The sequence below is a fragment of the Urocitellus parryii genome, chromosome 7 (genome assembly GCF_045843805.1).
Source record: "Urocitellus parryii isolate mUroPar1 chromosome 7, mUroPar1.hap1, whole genome shotgun sequence".
NCBI classification, from domain to species: domain Eukaryota; kingdom Metazoa; phylum Chordata; class Mammalia; order Rodentia; family Sciuridae; genus Urocitellus; species Urocitellus parryii.
Genome location: NC_135537.1, coordinates 75816131 through 75838261, shown reverse-complemented (window position 1 = coordinate 75838261; position 22131 = coordinate 75816131).

Genomic DNA, 22131 nt, shown 5'->3' with positions numbered 1-22131 from the left:
ATAATTAGAGTTTCTTGGATCACATGTAGGTCACCATAGTCAGCAATAAAGTTTTACTTGACTACTCAGTTAATTATCTCAGAATTTTTCCATGCCAGCCATGTTACTAGTGTGAAGTTGCTATATCTTCTCTGCCCATTGAATAGAGATTAAATATCAAGGTTTGATATTTTTATTAGTTTGTAAAAACACTTGCTGTCAACAGTATTTGTGCCTAAAATTGAACTGCATGGCACAGAAAAGTCACAATATTTTCAAATAGTGATAGCTTTCTGTGTTATATAATGGATTTTTAATATATCTCTTAATTTGCTAATTTATCAAAATTGGATTATGAAAATTCAGTAATTCACCAAAAGGACCAAAGGTTGGGCCATATTAGAATGTTGATTCCCTCATGTTAGCATAAACTGTATTTCCACAGGGTGTAAGAGAAGCTAAAAGTGAAGGTGAGGAGAAGGCTTGTGTATCTTGCTGCAGGCTGAAGTTTTCTTGACCTTGGAGACCACAAGATGCATGCTGAAATGGAATGGCTTTATTCACTGAACTCCTAAGAGACCCATGAAACTCTTGTGTTTTCAAGCAATGCTATATTTTCTGTTAAGCATGGTTTGTGTTGATTAACAACAAAGCTGTTTTGAGATAAGTGTGTTGAAAATAGCATTCTCCAGGGAAGCTTACTTTTAGGTAGGACACAGTGTTCAGCAAACTTGTTGTTAATTCTATGCTACAATTTTCTAGAGCCCCATTTTCTTTGGTAATATTAGGTGTATTTAATATATAATAAGATAGGCAAAAGTCCCATTTTTTAGGGGTTACTGGTGATTTAACCCATGAGTGCTTTATCACCAAACTACATCCTCAGGCCTTCCTCTTTTTTAAATTTTTTTTTGAGATAGGGTCTCACTATGTTGCTGAGGTTCTCACTAAGTTGCTGAGGCTGGCCTTGAACTTGTAATCTTCCTGTCTCAGCCTCCTGAGTTGCTGGGATTACAGGCATATATCACTGTGCACACTGAGACCCATTTTTTAAAACAACATTTGTAATAGTTTTCAAATATTATTAGAAACATGTTGCCAGGAACTGACACAGTCAGTTTATGATAAAGTTTTAGCTGGGTAAACGTAGAGGAGAAAGAAGCTAATGTTTCTTGGGACAATTAAAACATGTGCCCTTTAGGCAAGTATTCTGGCAAACCTGGCAATAAAGAAGATTACAGAGAAAAAATTCATTTTGTCAGATATATTACTAAAATGCATTTTGAGGAAATGCAGGAAGGAACATCACCAAGATTTCAAGTGAACTCTTAAATGTAACCTATCCTTATATGAATAATGTGACCAACTTGGATTCAGAGGTTTAAGGAGCCAACCACTACAGAAGAGTTAACTGACTACAGAATGACAAATGAGATGCCATCACCTAAAATTGTTGACTTAAAGTGCAGGAGGCTTTTAAGAATAAGTGGCCATATCATAAAAGCAAGAGTCCAACTTTCAGTTTACCTTTCAGAACTGTCACAAGCTACATCATGTGTTTTAGAGGAATTTACTCTCTGAAAATGGTAACTTCCTAGTGTAAGATTAATGTTCTCTTTGACAGAAAGTCAAAGTCAAACCTGCAGTCTAACTTTCCCAATATGTAACAAAAATGCATTTGTTGTCATCTAAACCATGTGCTTGAAATGTAGCCATTTCGAGCATCTCCAGCATATCTCCCTTTGTCCTCAGCCTTCCAATCATAATGCCTATAGAGTAGTAGGTGACCCAGTTATAACAATAGCCCTTCCTCTTGTCCTTCCCAATTTTGAATTTGTCAATCATTAGACTGTAGTGCTGAACTCTGATCAGAGCAAGGTGAAGTGTTTCTTAAGGATAAAAACCTGAGCAGAATTCCTGCCCAAGGGGCTTACTTGAGAGATTTTTCGGTAGCACACCTTTTACTGCATTGCCAAGTAACTATTGCATACGTGTGTGATTTCTTGTGGCACCTGGATATTTTTAACAATCTTGGGGGCTCATCTAAGATAATTATGTTGCCCTGGGGCTGATGGAGACCCCCTCCTTAGAGGAGACTCATACTACGGCCTAATTGTTGTGGCCTTGAAGTGAGGGAGGAACCTGGGACCTCTGAGACGAACAAGAACTCAAAACCGAATGTTCGGGGGGCGGGTAGAAGATGGCGGCCGGCGAGGAAGCAGCGACTCCAACGTCTCCACTTTAACGGGATAAGAAAGACCCACCTGGACAGCTGCAGCCTACATACGGAGGAACTCCTAGCATAATTCCCTTTAGAGGAGAGCAGCCGTGATCTGGTAGGTTTATTGGAAGTGACAGTTTGTCCCAGAGAAGTGGATCTTGGGCGGCCACTCGGGCACAGAGGTCTAGTCCGCAGACATTAGCCACTCCGGCAAGGGGCTCCCCCGGGAGGCCTAGCTCTCGCTTTGCAAGCAGCAACCCCACCTATCCGGTTCCTAACCACGCGGCCACAGCTAACCGGCTCCACAGGTGGCAACGCGGCGGGTGCAGAAGTCAAGTCCCGGAGCCAGCAATCGTTTTTGCAGCGGCGGTTACCCTGAGCGGCTTGGGCCGCCCCGCCCGAACCCGCAGTGGGCCTCCGCCATCCGGGCTTCCCCGGAAGGCATAGCGCTCACTCTGGGAGCAGCTGTTTCTCCATCCCGGTCCCTAACCACGCAGCCACAGCTAACCGGCTCCACAGGTGGCAACGCGGCGGGTGCAGAAGTCAAGACACGGAGCCAGCAATTGTTTTTGCAGCGGCGGTTACCCTGAGCGGCTTGGACCGCCCCGCCCGAACCCGCAGTCGGCCTCCGCCATCCTGGCTCCCCCGGAAGGCATAGCGCTCAATCTGGGAGCAGCTGCTTCTCCCTCCGGGTCCCTAAACACGAGGCCACAGATAACCGGCTCCACAGGTGGCAACTCGGCGGGTGCAGAAGTCAAGTCCCGGAGCCAGCAATCGTTTTTGCAGCGGCGGTTACTCTGAGCGGCTTGGGCCGCCCCGCCCGAACCTGCAGTGGGCCTCCGCCATCCGGGCTCTCCTGGAAGGCATAGCGCTCAATCTGGGAGCAGCTGCTTCTCCCTCTGGGTCCCTAATCACGGGGCCACAGATAACCGGCTCCTCAGGTGGCTCTGCGGCGGGTGCTGAAGTCAAGTCCCGGAGCCAGCAATCGTTTTTGCAGCGGCGGTTACCCTGAGCGGCTTGGACCGCCCCGCCCGAACCCGCAGTCGGCCTCCGCCATCCGGGCTCTCCCGGAAGGCATAGCGCTCAATCTGGGAGCAGCTGCTTCTCCCTCCGGGTCCCTAATCACGCGGCCACAGATAACCGGCTCCTCAGGTGGCTCTGCAGCGGGTGCTGAAGTCAAGTCCCGGAGCCAGCAATTGCTTTTGAAAGCGGCGGTTACTCTGAGCGGCTTGGGCCGCCCCGCCCGAACCCGCAGTGGGCCTCCGCCATCCGGGCTTCCCCGGAAGGCATAGCGCTCACTCTGGGAGCAGCTGTTTCTCCATCCCGGTCCCTAACCACGCAGCCACAGCTAACCGGCTCCACAGGTGGCAACGCGGCGGGTGCAGAAGTCAAGACACGGAGCCAGCAATTGTTTTTGCAGCGGCGGTTACCCTGAGCGGCTTGGACCGCCCCGCCCGAACCCGCAGTCGGCCTCCGCCATCCTGGCTCCCCCGGAAGGCATAGCGCTCAATCTGGGAGCAGCTGCTTCTCCCTCCGGGTCCCTAAACACGAGGCCACAGATAACCGGCTCCACAGGTGGCAACTCGGCGGGTGCTGAAGTCAAGTCCCGGAGCCAGCAACCGCTTTTGCAAGCGGCGGTCACCCTGAGCGGCTTGGGCCGCCCCGCCCGAACCCGCAGTGGGCCTCTGCCATCCGGGCTCCCCCGGAAGGCATAGTGCTCGCTCTGGGAGCAGCTGTTTATCCATCCCGGTCCCTAACCACGCGGCCACAGCTAACTGGCTCCACAGGTGGCAACGCAGCGGGTGCAGAAGTCAAGTCCCAGAGCCAGCAACCGCTTTTGCAAGCGGCGGTCACCCTGAGCGGCTTGGGCCGCCCCGCCCGAACCCGTAGTGGGCCGGCGCCAATTTCCAGCGAAATCGAGGGGCTCCAGACAGATTTCCATCGTGCAAAGTTCGACTGCGGGAGCTCCTTTTCTCCGCACGGAGGGGCGCATAGCCTGATAGGCAATCGCCCTGCGGCTGGAGTCTGTGGCGCGCACTAGGGAGCTACAAGGTGCTGGAGCGGGGGGAGCAAAGATACCTGCGGCCCACTGGAAAGACAGGCCAGGGGGTAAATTTCAAAAACACAACAATTGCACCAAGCAGAAAGAAACGCGAGCAGTATGAAAAGACAAGGAAAGAAAGGACTACAAGCTATGCAGGTCAACTCAACATTAGAAGAGGTAATAGCTGCAACTGATGGAATGTCAGATAAGGAGTTCAGGATATACATGCTTCAGATTATCTGGAGTCTCAAGGAAGACATGAGACAGCAAAATCAGACAATGAAAGATCACATTGACAAACAAATCCAGGAAGTAAAAGATCAATTTCACAGGGAGATAGAGGTAATAAAAAACAAACAAATAGAAATCCTAGAAATGCAGGAAACAATAAACCAACTTAAAAACTCAATTGAGAATACTACCAGCAGAGTAGATCACTTAGAAGAGAGAACATCAGACAATGAAGACAAAGTATTTCAACTGGAAAAGAACATAGACAGCTCAGCAAGTCTGCTAAGAAACCATGAGCAGAACATCCAAGAATTATGGGACAATATCAAAAGACCAAATTTAAGAGTCATTGGGATACAAGAAGGCACAGAGCTCCAAACCAAAGGAATAAACAGTCTATTCAGTGAAATAATACGAGAAAACTTCCCAGAATTGAAGAATGAGACAGAATCCCAAATCCTAGAAGCCTACAGGACGCCGAATATGCAAAATCATAAGAGATCCACACCTAGACACATTATAATGAAGATGTCCAACATACAGAATAAGGAGAGAATTTTAAAAGCTGCAAGAGAAAGAAAGCAGATTACATTTAGCGGTAAACCAATCAGGATAACAGCTGATCTCTCGACACAGACTCTGAAAGCTAGAAGATCCTGGAATAACATATTTCAAACACTAAAAGAAAATGGGTTCCAACCAAGAATCGTGTATCCGGCGAAATTAAGCTTCAGGATAGAAGATGAAATTAAAACCTTCCACGATAAACAAAAGTTAAAAGAATTCGCAGCTAGAAAACCATCTCTTCAAAAAATCCTTGGCAAAACATTACAGGAAGAGGAAATGGAAAATAACATTGAAAACCAACATTGGGAGGTAGGACAGTAAAGGGGGGAAAGTAGTCAAAGAGGATAACAAATCAGGTTTAGCAACATCAATAAATAAATATGGCTAGAAGAATAAACCATATCTCAATAATAACCCTAAATGTTAATGGCTTAAACTCACCAATCAAGAGACACAGGCTAGCAGAATGGATCACAAAACAAGACCCAACAATATGCTGCCTATAGGAGACGCATCTGATAGGAAAAGATATTCATAGACTGAAGGTGAAAGGTTGGGAAAAATCATATCACTCATATGGACTGCGGAAACAAGCAGGAGTGGCCATACTCATATCTAATAAAATAGATTTCAAACCAAAGTTAATCAAAAGGGATAAAGAAGGACACGTCATACTGCTCAAGGGAACCATACACCAACAAGACATAACAATCATAAATATATATGCCCCAAATAATGGCGTAGCTGTGTTCATCAAGCAAACTCTTCTCAAGTTTAAGAGTCTAATAGACCACCATACAATAATCATGGGAGACTTCAACACACCTCTCTCACCACTGGACAGATCTTCCAAACAAAAGTTAAATAAGGAAATTATAGAACTCAATAACACAATTAACAACCTAGACTTAATTGACATATATAGACTATACCACCCAACATCAAGTAGCTACACTTTTTTCTCAGCAGCACATGGAACCTTCTCAAAAATAGACCATATATTATGTCACAGGGCAACTCTTAGACAATATAAAGGGGTAGAGATAACACCATGCATCTTATCTGATCACAATGGAATGAAACTGAAATTCAATGATAAAAGTAGGAAGGAAAAATCAAGCATCACTTGGAGAATGAACAATCGGTTGCTGAATGATCAATGGGTTTTAGAAGACATCAAGGAGGAAATTAAAAACTTCCTAGAGTTAAATGAAAACACAGACACAACATATCGGAACCTATGGGACACGTTGAAAGCAGTTCTAAGAGGAAAATTCATTGCTTGGAGTTCATTCCTCAAAAAAAGAAAAAACGAACAAATAAATGATCTCATACTTCATCTCAAAATCCTAGAAAAAGAAGAGCAAAACAACAGCAAAAGAAGTAGAAGGCAAGAAATTATTAAAATCAGAGCTGAAATTAATGAAATTGAAACAAAAGAAACAATTGAAAAAATTGACAAAACTAAAAGTTGGTTCTTTGAAAAAATAAATAAAATTGACAGACCCTTGGCCATGCTAACAAAGAGAAGAAGAGAGAGTACCCAAATTACTAGCATACGGGATGAAAAAGGCAATATCACAACAGACACTTCAGAAATACAGAAGATAATCAGAAATTATTTTGAATCCTTATACTCCAATAAAATAGAAGATAGTGAAGGCATAGATAAATTCCTTAAGTCTTATGAACTGCCCAGATTGAGTCAGGAGGATATAGACAACCTAAACAGACCAATAACAATAGAGGAAATAGAAGAAACCATCAAAAGATTACCAACTAAGAAAAGCCCAGGACTGGAGGGGTATACAGCAGAGTTTTACAAAACCTTTAAAGAGGAACTAACACCAATACTTTTCAAGCTATTTCAGGAAATAGAAAAAGAGGGAGAACTTCCAAATTCATTCTACGAGGCCAACATCACCCTGATTCCGAAACCAGACAAAGACACCTCAAAGAAAGAAAACCACAGACCAATATCTCTAATGAACCTTGATGCAAAAATCCTCAATAAAATTCTGGCGAATCGGATTCAAATACATATCAAAAAAATTATACACCATGATCAAGTAGGATTCATCCCTGGGATGCAAGGTTGGTTCAATATACGGAAATCAATAAATGTTATCCACCACATCAATAGACTTAAAAATAAGAACCATATGGTCATCTCGATAGATGCAGAAAAAGCATTCGACAAAGTACAGCATCCCTTTATGTTCAAAACTCTAGAAAAATTAGGGATAACGGGATCATACCTCAACATTGTAAAAGCAATCTATGATAAGCCACAGGCCAGCATCATTCTGAATGGAGAAAAATTGAAGGCATTCCCTCTAAGATCTGGTACAAGACAGGGATGCCCTCTCTCACCACTTCTGTTCAACATAGTCCTCGAAACACTGGCCAGAGCAATTAGGCAGACGAAAGAAATTAAAGGCATTAAGACAGGAAAAAAAGAACTTAAATTATCACTATTTGCAGATGATATGATTCTATACCTAGCAGATCCAAAAGGGTCTACAAAGATGCTATTAGAGCTAATAAATGAATTCAGCAAAGTGGCAGGTTATAAGATCAACATGCATAAATCTAAGGCATTCCTGTATATCAGCGACAAATCCTCTGAAACGGAAATGAGGACAACTACTCCATTCACAATATCCCCCCAAAAAATAAAATACTTGGGAATCAACCTAACAAAAGAGGTGAAAGACTTATACAATGAAAATTACAGAACCCTAAAGAAAGACATAGAAGAAGACCTTAGAAGATGGAAAAATATACCCTGCTCATGGATAGGCAGAACTAACATCATCAAAATGGCGATATTACCAAAAGTCCTATATAAGTTCAATGCAATGCCAATCAAAATCCCAACAGCATATCTTGTAGAAATTGATAAAAGAATCATGAAATTCATATGGAATAATAAAAGACCCAGAATAGCAAAAACAATACTAAGCAGGAAGTGTGAATCAGGTGGTATAGCGATACCAGACTTCAAACTATACTACAGAGCAATAGTAACAAAAACAGCATGGTACTGGTACCAAAACAGGAGGGTGGACCAATGGTACAGAATAGAGGACACAGTAACCAATCCACAAAACTACAACTATCTTATTTTTGATAAAGGGGCTAAAAGCATGCAATGGAGGAAGGATAGCATCTTCAACAAATGGTGCTGGGAAAACTGGAAATCCATTTGCACCAAAATGAATCTGAATCCATATCTCTCGCCGTGCACAAAAGTTAACTCAAAATGGATCAAGGAGCTTGATATTAAATCAGAGACACGGCATCTGATAGAAGGAAAAGTTGGTTATGATCTACACGCTGTGGGATCGGGCTCCAAATTCCTCAATAGGACACCCATAGCGCTAGAATTAACAAATAGAATCAACAAATGGGACTTACTCAAACTAAAAAGTTTTTTCTCAGCAAAAGAAACAATAAGAGAGATAAACAGGGAGCCTACATCCTGGGAACAAATCTTTACTCCACACACTTCAGATAGAGCCCTAATAACCAGAATATACAAAGAACTCAAAAAATTAGACAATAAGACAACAAATAACCCAATCAATAAATGGGCCAAGGACCTGAACAGACACTTCTCAGAGGAGGATATACAATCAATCAACAAGTACATGAAAAAATGCTCACCATCGCTAGCAGTCAGAGAAATGCAAATCAAAACTACCCTAAGATACCATCTCACTCCAGTAAGACTGGCAGCCATTAGGAAGTCAAACAACAATAAGTGCTGGAGAGGATGCGGGGAAAAGGGCACTCTTGTTCATTGCTGGTGGGACTGCAAATTGGTGCAGCCAATCTGGAAAGCAGTATGGAGATTTCTCGGAAAGCTGGGAATGGAACCACCATTTGACCCAGCTATTCCCCTTCTCGGTCTATTCCCTAAAGCCCTAACAAGAGCATGCTACAGGGACACTGCTACATCGATGTTCATAGCAGCTCAATTCACGATAGCAAGACTGTGGAACCAGCCTAGATGCCCTTCAATAGATGAATGGATAAAAAAAATGTGGCATTTATATACTATGGAGTATTATTCTGCATTAAAAAATGACAAAATCATAGAATTTGGAGGGAAATGGATGGCATTAGAGCAGATTATGCTAAGTGAAGCTAGTCAATCTTTAAAAAACAAATACCAAATGACCCCTTTGATATAAGGGGAGTAAACAAGGACAGGGTAGGGACGAAGAGCTTGAGAAGAAGATGTACATTAAACAGGGATGAGAGGTGGGAGGGAAAGGGAGTGAGAAGGGAAATCGCATGGAAATGGAAGGCGATCCTCAGGGTTATACATAAGGACATATAAGAGGAAAGGAGGGGTAAGACAAGATAATACAAATGGAAGAAATGATTTACAGTAGAAGGGGTAGAGAGAGAAAAGGGGAGGGGAGGGGAGGGGAGGGGGGATAGTAGAGAATAGGACAGACAGCAGAATACATCAGAATCTAGAAAGGCAATATGTCAATCAATGGAAGGGAAACTGATGTGATACAGCAATCTGTATACGGGGTAAAAGCGGGAGTTCATAATCCACTTGAATCAAACCGTGTAATATGATGTATTAAGAACTATGTAATGTTATGAATGACCAATAAAAAAAAAAAAAAAAAAAAAAAAAAAAACGAATGTTCATCAGACATGGGGAGAAAGGGCCCCAGCAAGCACGGTGGTGACTAGGTAATGCCATGCCTGGACCAAGGTAGTGAAGCCAGAATTACACAGGCCGTCAGCATAGATAGGTAAATCGAGTCAGGTCGGATCAAGGAGGCCAATTTTGAGGGAGTCCAGAAGTTGAAGACTGTCCCCTGAGGGATTTAAATGTTAATTCCTTCAGAGACCTTTCTCCACTCTTATCAAGAACCTGCCTGAGCTTCAACCTGTTGCCAAGGTAACCTCCCTACAGGAAGCTATAAGGTTTTAAAGTGTCCTTCCCCATCCTGCCCTTCCCCATTCATCCCACTTGTTTCCCACCTTTTGGCCATTCCACTGAGCATTCCTGGGCCTCGTTGCATATGCTGGAAGGAGAGAGGTCAGGGCAAGAGGGCAGAACAAAGAGCTTAAGACCTAAGAAGGGCAGAACACCTTGCTTCTTGGGATACCAGGATACCAGCTATGACCCTCTTCTTCCTCACAGGAGAAGTCTATGTTACCCCTTTTTAAATAAACCCTGCTTTATCTGCTTGCCTTGGCTGCTTCTCTAATGTTCCAACTTCAACATGTGAGGGAGCGGAACTTGTCACCCATAAGAGGCAGTATCATTAGGAAAGTCAATTATCTGAAAGAAGTACTTCCTTGGTGGTTTGGGGGACATCCCAGAGGTTGTGTGAGTGTAACAGAGAGGAGTGAAAGAAACCTCCAAAAAGGGGGGTTGAGCCTTTACTAGGAAACATGAAATCACACCCAGGACAATAAGATGGGGAAGAGGTGTAGGAAACCTCCAGTGTAGGGGTGTGTGTGTGTGTGTGTGTGTGTGTGTGTGTGTGTATTTGTGTTTGTGTATGTGTGTGTGTGTGTGTAGGCTGGGGAGTTGAGCCTGTAAATAAAAACTCTATCTAGAAAAAGAGATGCCGGCAGGGGAAAAGACTCTGAAATTCCTCCAGATAGCTCTCTGGGACTTATGTTAAAATACTGGAAAAAGTCCTAGGATGAAAGGTAAAGAGAAACCAAAGATGATAAAATACTGTTATTTTATTTGAACTCAGGAAGCTATCCCAAAGCCTTCAATATTCTGGCTTAAACTTTAGGTCTCTCAGGGCTGTAACTTCCTGACTTCTGCCACCAGAAGTAATGCCAACAATGATGGCGGAGGAAAATCTGAGCCAGCTGCAGTGGCCCCCACTTCTCCACCTGCTCTGTGACCCGCACTGTCCAACCTAAGGAAGGAATTAAATCAATGCCAAAGGATATTCAGATTTTATTTTCTGGGGAGAAATAGAATGATTCCGAGAACAACAGGGGCATCTTGGGTGTAATTATGACATTGTCATTTTTCCAAAACCTCTGTCTTGTTTGAGCTCATGGTTTCTATGATAAATTCACATTTAGTTTTGTATGCCTAAATTAATATGTTTTGTTTCAAATAGTCCTGTTTTATCCCATAAGAGTTTTTACTCCTCTGTTTTTCCCTGCTGTCTTTATTCAGAGGTCAATTATTCAAGGAAAAGCTGTAAAATCTTTGGTTCCTATTGATATTTTATGTGTATTTATGCACACCTGTGTATTGTATATTGTTTCTGCATATGTGCTTGTGTGTGTGTATGTATTTTAACATGGTACCAAAATTGACATATAAATAAATGAGAGCTCATAAAAAAAGAAAAGGATTCAAATGTCTTTTAGTTCGTGTGACTTTAATCTTAAAAGAAAAAAGTCAAATTAAATTAGCTAAAAAATTTAGAATAAAAATACCTTAAAATGTTAACGAGGCTTGGTTTTTATGGATAACCTAAGTTAAAAATGGATAAATTAGAATTAACATACGTGGCATTAATATTCATAAATGTGTTGTTAAAGGAGACACCTGATTAATTTGCAAAGTTAAAATACATGAACTACTAAATATGAACTTAGCTACTCTTTACTTCTTGAACTCTGTAAGACAGTATATATTTGGGTCTATTAAATATGTTTTGATCAACTGGTAAATAAAAAAGCAGTTTAGTGTTGCTTTATTTCTGGGTCTTCACTAAAAGTCAGATTATTAAGAGTTAAAATTCTAACAGGTGTAATTCTGAACTCAAAGAATACAAAATATTCAGCTATATTTTCATAAAACGTACAGTATTAAAGGATAAAATATTTTATCTTATACAAAGGAGTAGTTGACAAAATATTCAGAAATTTTATAAGAATTTTTTTAGAATATAAAGTGTAAATTTAAGAATCAGTAACTAGGAAAGAGGTATAAGAAAGCATTTTGTATGATAAATTAGTATCCTTGTGCTAAAGTCAAGAAAAAAGAGAGGGCAAAATTAAAGACATAACAAGCTTTGTGGAGACTAAATCTCAAAAAAATTGTATGTAATTAAATTGTCTATAATTTAGCACTATCAGTTAGTTATTTGAATTTTAACATACTGATATGAAGCAAAGTCTGAAATATTAATCTAATCTTTATACCAAGATGATTTCTTTAATCTGTTAGGAATTATTACTTAGGAAAACTAAGTCTTAAAGGAATTAGTGTTTGTACCTCTTTTAAAGTTTTTAAATGATTACTTTGTGACGGATTAAACAACTATTATTTTAGGTTGTTACAATATAGTTGACACCCTAAGTATATGTGACTAGAGATATGTTTACAGCTGAGAACTAAGTATACTTGTCTGAACTTTGTCTAAGTGTTATGTAAAAGTTGGTAAAATGAAAGTTTATGTAGGTTTACTGGCAAGAAAATCAATAAGTTCTCTCTTTTATACATTGTATCTGGCATAGAAGGGCCACTGTCATTTAAAGACGTGTATTACATCTGTTTGCTTTCACTAAGTCTATTTTTGTGTATTAACGATTTCTTAAATTTATAAGAAATTTATGTTACCCTTTCAGTTTTGCTAGTATTGCTAACCCATGCTGACCTGCAGTTATTGTTACCATACACTATGTATTCTAAATTTTGCTTTAAAAGTTAAACTTAGTTAACATAAGGACATCTGTATAGTTGTGATGCTAAACATTACTGGCTTCTTTTTATATCAGATGTATTCATGGTCTTCAAGTATATAAGCTTTTTTAATTGTAAAGCTTATGAGACCACTTGGTATTCTCCAAACGAAAATTGTCTGTACCCTTGTCTCCTTCAGCTTTATGTAGAAACAACAAATTTGTTTGGTATTAATTTATGTCATTTAATGTTTTATAACTGGATAAAGGTTATAAAGGTTGTCAATAAGCTGCATGTAAAATTCTGTGCTATTCTTTACACTGGGATGGAAACTTACATGTATTTTTGAAATTCAATAAGAAGAGCCTGATTTTTCCAAAGTTGACAATGTGAAACATGGAAACATTCTGCCACCTTTTCCACCTAAGAGAAGTTAAGAGTTCTTTTAGCATTTCTATTTGATGACAACCTGGATGTAATGTTGTATTGTTAATTGATATTTAGATAGACTTAGGAAGTAATACATAAAACTTTGTAGAATGATGTTTTTTTTTTAAAGGGAAAAGTTCAGATTCAGAAATAAAAACACTTTTTCCAAAGGCCAGCCTCACTGAGCTGAGGCTCTGCCTCTCCTCCTTCTCCATGTTAGAACAGCTCTGAAGCAAGCTAGAATTAAGCTTGTTTAAAGTTGTGTTCAAAAGAGATTTCTGTTACAAAGATTACTGTAATCTCAAAACAAACTTGGGAAATAATACAAAACTTAAATAAAGGATTGGACAAATCGTAAAAGGTAATTAAATGTTATGAAAAATGTTTTAAAAAAGCAAAACTTGTAAAGGATCTCATCTGTAATTCAGTTTATAAATTTGAGTTCTTATGAAGGCAACATAGATACCAAAGATATATTAGTATTATAGAAATTATGTTTCTTGGTTCAAAGATATCATAAAAACAAAATGTTTTTGGTCTTGTTAATTTAACTTTTTATTTTTCTAGTAAACCTTATAACTTGTCTTGTTGTCTGTTAGTGCTTTGCAAAAGTACAGCTGCTAACATAAGGTAATTTGAGACAATAAGCCATCACCTATAGGACAGATACTAATACTGATCTCAATTAAGTTATAGACATTGATGTTAAAACCTAGTGCTCTTACTTCAGGACAGGTGAAACTGGCCTCCTGGATATTTAAAACCATAGAAACTTGAGACCAATTTCTAGGAAAATATATACTGGTCATACCCTCCACTTTATGAAGGGACTCCTCGCTCAGACTTCTCCTTTGAAGTTCACAATTCATCACTTTCAACCTGATGATGTGGTTTTAATCAAGACCTGGAGAGAAGATAAGCTTCAACCTAGCTGGAAAAAAACCTACCAAGTTCTACTCACCTGAAATTGATGTTCAGACATCAGAACAATGTTAAACTCATTACATTCAGATAAAGGAAACTCCAACTTAAACTCTTGATCAGGAAGAAAAATAGACTGCATCCCAATATCAAGACTCTGCAAAGCTATTTTTTAAAAGACTATAATAATCCTTACAACCCAACTTGAGGGGATAAATTACATATTTATTATCAATATTACCAAAGTTTCATGCATGTCCAGTTCTCCCTTGTGGAAATTTACATATCCAGAGACAGTTATCAAGTATAGGAATCTATATGTGCTCAGAACAACATATTGGAAGGGATTCTCATAACACAGTGCTGGAGAGTAGTGCTTCAGTCATTATGTCTGGATTTTCCCTGGTTGGAGGATCAAATTCTTGTGATAGCTGGGTTCAAGTCTCCTGAACCACCCAATACCAAGGGTGGATTTCCAGTTCTTTATAACGTGTCTGCTAAATTTACTATACTAGAAGTAGAAGATTTACAGCAGACTCTTGAGATAGAAATTGGATATGCTGAGACAAATGCCTAGATAAAATGGATTAAATATTCTGTTCATGCATTAAATAAAAGCAACTGTTACACTTGTGCTACAGGAGGGCCAATGGCTTGAGGTGGTCCCATTCCCACTTGGCTGGACCTCAGACCCTACAGGCATGAGCTGTGTGATATCACTTTTTTCAGGAAAGTATGGTTTGGGGAAATGAGTCTTACAATACCCTGTGGTTGCTGTTCCTGGCCATTCAGGATTCTAGACAAAAAGCCCCAAAGACCATCTGACCTCCCTCTCTTGGAACCAATTATACCTCATGCCTCTGTAGGTGTGTTTGGGGAGCAATTGCTTTTCCTGGGGAATATATCTGGATGCAATAAAAGCCAGTCTTTTGAGGAGATGTCCAATCACCGGGTGCTTCCCATAGCTGGAGCCAATGTCTGGTGTTATTGCGGAGGGCCATTACCTGAGACCTTACCTGCCAATTGGAGTGGAACCTGTACTTTGGTTTAATTGGCTATTCCTTTCACCCTGGCTTTTCTTCAATCAGATCAATATCAGTACCCTAGGAGAAAAAGGGATCTTTTTTTCCCCAGGAGGGTCATTGACCCCCATATTTATATAAATTCAATTGGAGCCCCTCTAGAGTTTCCCAATTAACTCAAGGACAGAAATTAAATCACAGCAGGTGTTGAGTTCTTTCTCTTTTGATGGTCCACAGTAAACAAAAACATAGATTGGGTTAATTGCATTTATTATAAGCAACAAAGCTCTATCAATTATATTAGAGATGCTCTCAAGGGAAATGCAGAATAACTAGTAGAATGAGATGGGAAAGTAGAATGACTCTAAATATGATATTAGCAGAAAATTCAGGAATCGATAATCCATTCACTAACCTAATAGAACAATGGTTTGATACATGGAAAGGACTAATAACAACTATTATTACCCCATTAATTTCTATACTGGGAGTCATGACTACAGTTGGATGTTGCATAAATCCATTATAAGAGGTCTTATTCAATGATTGATAGAGACAGCTGTCACCGAATAAATCCCCGTCTCATATCAAAGTAATCTTCTTTTGTTAGATACATTTGAGCATGAGAGTCAACTGATCTTAGCCAGGTTTGAAGAAAAGAATATAAATTGATCATATAAGAGGGGAGAATTATAAGATTAACGTTCTCTTTTCAGTCTGACCTCTAGTCTGAATTTCCTAATGTGTAAAAAAATGTGTTTGCTGTAATCTAAACCATGTGCTTGAAATGCAGCCATTTTGAGCATCTCCAACATATCTCCCTTTGTCCTCAGCCTTCCAATCATAATGCCTATAGTGTAGTAGGTGATCCAATCATATCTATAGCCCTTCCCCTTGCCCTTTTCAGTTGTGAATTAGTCAATCACTAGACTGTAAAGCTGAACTCCTTCCATCACAGCAAGGAGAAGCACTCTCTTAAGGATAAAAACCTGAGCAGACTTCCTGGCCAGTGTGCTTGCTTGCCAGATATTTTGGTAGCACACCTTTCTGCAGAAGTCAAATTTGCATTGCCGAGTAACTTTTGCATATGTGTGTGATTTCTTGAGGCACCCCAATATTCCTAATATTAGACTACTCTGAGAATATTTTATTAAAGAATCTCAAAGTAAGCAATGCCATCTACTCAAAACTGTATCTGAATCAACTGAAACAGAGACACAGGGACAAATTAGAAATGACTGCAGCAAATGTATTGGGTCCCCCAGTTGCAGTTCTGATACTCCAGGAATACCAGGGGAAGCCAGGAATACCAGGGGAAGAGGTCATGAACTTCAGAGCTATTTCTAGGGTGCATTCTTGGCTCTGAACTGAGCCTCTCATGGCCTTGTTTCCAAGCCTTCTCGTCAGCCCTATGCTGAGTCTGAAGTCCACACAATGTCCTTCCAATGACCTCTGAAGTTAGCCAGCATCTGATGCTCAGTCTTGTAAACAAGAATAGTGTGACTGATACAACATTTTTTGGATTTTATGGATACATAGCCATCATTAGTACATTTTCTGTGAGAAAATTTTGTTTCATATCTCAAATGGATTTTTAATGAATTTTTATAAATATTAGTTGTTTATCAGAAGTTTCTGATTCATGTTAGCAGGTAGAATTTTTTAAATAGAAAATTAATTGTTCAAAACTAATTTCTTTCACTGTAAAGTTTTCTATCAAATTTCCCATATAAGCTTTCTTCTTCAAATGTCTGTTATTATCCCAGCTAAAGAACTATCTATAGGAAATCAAATTTTCATCAGTTGATGAAATGTCAGTTTCCTCAGAGAATGGATTTTTCAGTAACCTATTTGGTAGTATTTGAATTTTTTTTAAGTATGAGATTTCAAAATAAAAGACAAGAGGAAAATATTTAAATCCTTTTGCCCTATTATTTTGACATAATGGCATATTTACTCAATAGAAGGTCTTCAATAGTAATTATAGTTTCTGTCAAGGCCATTTCTTATGCTCAACTATAATTAGTTCAGATTTGCTATAGTTCACATTTCATTCTCCAACTTACAAAGAAAATTGTGATTGGAATTTGGAGTTTTAAAGATTGCCCTTGAAACTCTTTGTCTCTTCTCAAGAAAAGAGATTTTCTTCAAAATTGATGACTTGACCAGTAGCCTAATATGAATCCAAAGTTGGCAAAAAAGAATACCTCAAGTTCACATAGTTAATTAGTGGCAAAATCAGGATGTTAATATAGGTCTTTTGCTCCAAGATCATATTCTATTTATAGCAGTATTATCATTTCAAAATATTTTTCTGAAACCAAACTCTTGAAACACACCATTGTAGAGAACTGTACTACTTGAATTATTTCTTTTTCTATGCACTTGGTCATTTTGAATTCCTATATGCACACATTAGGGAGCTTATAGTAGTCTAAGGTGGAATTGGTTTAAAAAAAAACATTTTTTATTAACATGGACTTTTATTAACTCCTGTTAGTTAAATTTTTATTTTATCATTCATGCTAAAAACATAAAGATGCAATAATCAACTTATTTTAATACCTTTGAAGTATGATTTGGGCTCTTTAATAGGATTTTTCACATTAATAACTGATTGTCATGTTTTTCTTTTACTGGCAAAATTCTATTGGAAAATCAGTATGGTCTCAGCTCTGTCGTAGGCACTGGTGAAACACAAATCTAGGTTCTTTTAAAATTAACATTTTAGCAACTATAGACAGAAAACAAAAAAATGGAAATCTTTGGAAAGTTTTAAACAGAAGAGTAGCATGAGCTGGCTTCACTTTTGAGAGGAGAACTCTGGGTACTGTCTCAAAAACTCTCCAAAGGGGCAGAGGAGGAGGAGGGCAGAAGCAGAAGACCAGTCACCCTTACAGTAGCCTGGGTAAGAAGCAGTGGTGTGATGGATGAGGTGTCACTTGTAAAGGTGACCCTTGGGTTGGGTTCAGGAAATTCTCTTTTCCACAAGGATATTCTGGGTTGTATGGCATGAGATGAAGAGTAGATTCAAAGATGATCCTGAGAATTCTAAGTGAGAAGCAGGGAGAAGGAACCTTTCAATGGAGATGAGAAAGCATGAGAGGCCCCAGCTACGGTGATGTCTTCATGTACAATAGCCCAAAGTAGAGGAAGAGACAAGAAGGACTTGTGACCGGTGTCTCCTTGTCTTTCACAGAAGAGACCACGTCCTTTCTTTCATATCTCTGCACTAAATCGAAAGCTAAGAAATTAGTGTTGAAACGCATACCCTGGATCTCATAAGGAGAGTCAAAGTCCAGGGAGATAAATTCAGAGATCTGGCTTTCAAAGGCATTTATTCAGTGCCATGAAGAATTTCAAAACAAGATCTGGATTGTGAATAAAATAAAACAGAGGTCCAAGAAACCCACTGTGTGAGCAGTTTATTCATTCTGCCACTCACAGATTCACCATTGACCCATCTACTCCTTCACAGTGGTAAGAAGGACACATAAAGGTCCCTCTTCCCTAGGAAGAGAAACAAAAGAGAAGCAAACAAATAAAGCTAAATTCTTCCATCTGATTCATTAGCCTTTATAATGTAAAATATATTTATTTAAAAATTCTACATATTGTATACTTCAGGAATCCACAAATTACCTACATATTTTTGAATGTATATGATTATACTGTTATTATAATCTTTAAAGTATTAATCTCATCTCACATAGACTATTATAATTTGATGTCTCTGCCTGTTTCTGCATTTGAGTTATGTATTAATATCCTAATGCTGCCTTAACAAATACCAAAGATTCGGTGGCTTATAGCAAGAGAAATTTATTATCTCACCATTATAGAGGCCAGAAGTCCAAAATAAAACTCTTTCTGAAAACAGTAGGAAATAATTCACCGCATGCCTCTCTGCTAAATTCAGGACATCTCTGAGCCTGTGGCAGAACTGCTCCGTTATCACATGGTGCTCTTCCTGTGTTTATGTCTAGACTTATTTATAAGAATAGCTGTTGCATGGGATATAGGAGCCCATAGGACTACTCCATAATTACTTTACTTTAACTAATCACATCTGCAATTACCCTAGTTCCAGATAAGGTCATTTTCCAAGGTGCTAAGGATCAGTATTTCTACATGCAAATTTTGGGGGTAACACAATTCCATCACAGCAAATGCACAATATTGTTGTTGCTAAGTAATCACTGAAGTTCACAGGCAATGTTTCTTTTTTCTGTGGACTTTCTATGTCAACAGATTTCTTCTCCATGTCCATCAAGTCCTGAGTTGTAAAAATATGGTTTTACAGAGACTTCTACTTTAGACATAAACCCCTAAAGGCATGAAGGAACTGAGCTATTTTTTGAGATGCTTTAACTGTATTAACTGTAGTTCCAGTCAAGCTCAAGGACACAAAAATCAAGTCTCAGAATGAGCAAGCTTCCCTGCAGCTGGGGAATAGAGTGTCTGGGCACTGAACAATGTCCTATTGTTGAGCCCAGTCTCAAAACTCAGGAAATAGATATCAGAGTGGGATGAAGCCAGACCACAAGTGGAACAGACACATCAAAGGGTGGAGATGTTGGTGTTATTTACACTCAGGAAACATCAAGTGGATTGTTTTATGTATGATGTTATCTCACAGGGCAAATCCTGAATTTTTAGCTCCACAGATTTCTGGATAGTTGGATCCATATGGAGACCTCTGAGGATTTTGTAGAAAAGCCTGGAGGGTCTCCTATGTACTGCATGCTCAATATTTCCCACTATGGGAATATTTCATGTTCTCTTTGCGTTTATGATCCTTATTTTGGGAAGGTCATGTAGCTAACACTTGTTCTTTTACTGGTTAAGGTTTAATCTTTAAAAATAAATTGTATCCTATGCTTTTATAATTATGTCAAAATGAATCCTAATGTTATGTATTTCTAAAAAAAAACTAATTTTTTCTGAATTTAGATATAACAAAAGTACAAAGGTTTTGGTTTACTACATTGTTCCTAAGTTTATTTGAGAAAAATATCTTTTAATTAGATTAAAAATCAAAGGCAAGACTAAAATATAACAGTTATAACACTGAAAATGTTATATGATCTCCCATTTGAAAGCGAAGACATTGCAAGGTAAGTGAGAACAAAAAGAAAAATCCAACTCCACACTGTTTACAAAAAAAAAAATCACTAAAAAATAAACTATCACAAAAAGATTAAAGGGAATGAATGGATGGGTAAATGCATTGTTCTTTCTTGTACAACTTTGTTTTCTTCTGTAACAAAGAAACAATAATGTCTTAGGAAATCTGATTCCTATCAATAAAGGCTATATAAATTTTAAATTTATAGCAGAATAATCTATTTCTTTCCCCTTTGTTAAAGGGCATTGTTTGGTCAATCTTAATTCCTAATTATTCCTAATTAAAGAACAAAATTCTGTGCTGGAGAACAATTTACATTATTGTCTTTTAAGTTGAGAAGTAAAGTGATTAATATTCATATTCTGAGGGGAACATTTTGTTTCTGAAAATCCATTTGCCATTGCTGTTAGAAGCAGCAATATAATCAGAGCATGCTAATGCTACACTGTCTCTTGGAGAGGAATGTAATGTTACAGACTAAGGTGCAAACTCTGAACCTTGGCCAAAACAATCATCAGGTGCAAGCTTTGAGTGTCAAAAACGATTACATCTGTGGCAATAGTACCTATGATGTGGGTGTTTGTTTGTTTTGTTTTCAGAAAGCAACACTTAGTGGAGTTCCTATCCAGTGAACTCAGGGAAATAGACATCCGCACGTATAGAAAAGAGAAATGGGTTCCAATGCAACCTATTAAAGTGAGACACGTATCTTCTCGAATATTCTAATAAGTTGTTATTAATTTGATGATTTTCACCTGTGCCTTGTGCATTCTTATAGTACGTGGATAACTAAACACTCTGTAAGGTTTTGAGGTACAGTGGAATGGGGCTGTTCTACAGTCAGGAATCCTTCCAACCTCTAACACTATGCCTCCACATTTTTGTCTTTCAAGTCAAATAGACATTTTGGAAAACCCTGCACCTGTGTATGTCAGTTTGTACCGAGTTTCAGTCTTTTCCTTGCACCCTTGTAAGCCAGATCTGTTCAATAAAGGCCCAGTTATCCCATCTGACATTATATGTGTTCCCTTGACCTTGGTTGCAGGGGGTCTCAAAGGTGGTAGTGCATCCAGTGAAGCCCCTGGTCATATGTGCTAATCTGAACCAAGGAAAACCTTTGCCAGTGGAGCTCAGCATGTAATCCGAATAGCCCCAATGATATCCATAGGACAAAACCATTTTTATAGTAATACTCAGGCTTTGTTTTTCCTTTTCACTGAGTTGATGGTATAAGAAAAACGGTAGGTACGAACACCGGTGTTTTAGCATGAGTCAGAGCACTGGCAATAAATTTTCAACAGTCATCCTTGATTCTTCTCTACCATAGACCCTCAATAAAAATTTAATGTCAGTTTCAATTAAAAATTTCCTTGATGAAGCAGAGAAAAAATTATTTAATAATGGTCCTTAATTATATCTTTTAATACTCTGTATGATGAAATTAGAAAGAACTATAAGGCTTTTCTACTAACTGCTGAAATCCAGCAGTATATCTCGAGGAAAAGCACATGTGTGATCATTTGAGTTGCAAGCTGAGAAAGCTATTTATCTTCACAAACATCATTTTTGCTAGAAAGAATGACTGACAAACTATGTACATTTTAGACTGTAGTATTTGGCAGATATTCTCTCAAAATGAACAGAGTGGGCCTGTCATTTTGAAGAAAGCAAGCAGTGAGTCAGTGTTTATTGCTAATAACAAAACGCAAGCTTTCAAGAGAACATTAGAATTTTAGAAATCGTGTAAAAACCAGTACAAACATAAGAACGTCCTAATAAATTTTCTGATGTGATTAGTGGTAATATTACCTGGAGTGATTTTTTTAATATCATAAAATAAAATGTGTCAATATTTGGAAAATCTGTATAACTCAATGAATCAGCTAATGTCTCATGCATGTTACCACATTGTCTTAGTTCATTTTCCATTGCAATAAAAATTATCTG